The following is a 1,222-nucleotide window of genomic DNA, read 5'->3' on the forward strand; positions in this document are numbered from 1 at the left end:
TGTAGTACAAACATATAGACAGACAAACAAACAGTCATCATAATACTTAATGATCTAAAAATAAGACAAATTTTCATTTTGAAATATTGGAGCTCTGATAGCTTTTTGGTACGGTAACAGCTTTGAACCATCTATCATCCGGGTTCGAATCCCAGAAGAAAAAAAAATTTGGGGGGATGAAGGGTGACTTTTATCATTTTTTTATGGGAAAATAGGGGGGAGTTTGGTTGAGCACCCACCAGTTTTTTTTGAGGGTCATCTTTTTTTGGGAGGGAAAAGATACATTTCCCCAAAAAAATTATAAACTTTCCCTGGATCAATAAGAAGCTTCACATTACCACTTTATATAATAGAATATGTGGATATATTAAAAAAAAGAAAATTTGTTAATAAAATTATGGACCTCATTTATTGGCCAGTTCATTTATATATCCCATAAGAGGGGAGAGATGGATTAAAGGGGGTGTATGGGGGTTATTGTTATTTTAGCCAGCTGAGATTATTTCTTTATCAGAGTACATGAAAATATGGACAACAAAGTAATAATATATCGATTCATGTATTGCTTATAAATTCAGAAATTGTATAACATAATGATAAAGATAAAGAAACATTTTTTTTATAATAATTGCAGTTTCGAAAATAAAATCAATTTTAGTAAGCATCTTTGTAAAATAAACAAAATCGGATGATATATAATAATCATTTAACTATTTCAATCTATCGAGTACATAAAGATTATGTAGATTTTTTTGCATATTATACAGGACAATTTATTGCATTTTACAGACCTTTTTTTAACCAACTTTAAAAAGTAAAATACATCGCTGTTTAAATTTTTTTTGTTAGAAAACATATTAGGATAATTTGTGTTCAAAATAAACACACACACACACCCTCCCCCCTCCCCAAATCTTAATTTAATTATTTTCATTAATTTAAAAATACTATGAAAAATGAAATATGTATAAATCTTTTTTTTTGCATAACTTTTTCAGTGTCTCTCATCAACCACAAAGTATTAAATACATTTAAAATTGAAGAAATATCTTAAGTAGGAGAAGCTTAATTATATAGAACAAGTATTGCGTACCTAAACGGAAAAATAATAGAGAAGCTACTATATAACTTGAGTATCACATAAATTGATTGCCCCCTGTGAGGTTTGAACTCACGGTCCCTAGTTTACAAGACGAGTGCTCTACCATTGAGCTAAATAGGC

The 1,222-nt window shown here is 29.2% G+C and overlaps 1 non-coding gene across 1 annotated transcript; it reads right to left on the reverse strand.

The window, feature by feature from the left end:
* Positions 1-1,150: 1,150 nt before the first annotated feature.
* TRNAT-UGU (transfer RNA threonine (anticodon UGU)) lies at positions 1,151-1,222 on the reverse strand. The gene has a single exon. It is a non-coding gene; the product is annotated as a tRNA-Thr (tRNA).

Source organism: Acartia tonsa, chromosome 13 (genome assembly GCF_053477335.1).
Source record: "Acartia tonsa isolate MP-2025a chromosome 13, ASM5347733v1, whole genome shotgun sequence".
NCBI lineage: Eukaryota > Metazoa > Arthropoda > Copepoda > Calanoida > Acartiidae > Acartia > Acartia tonsa.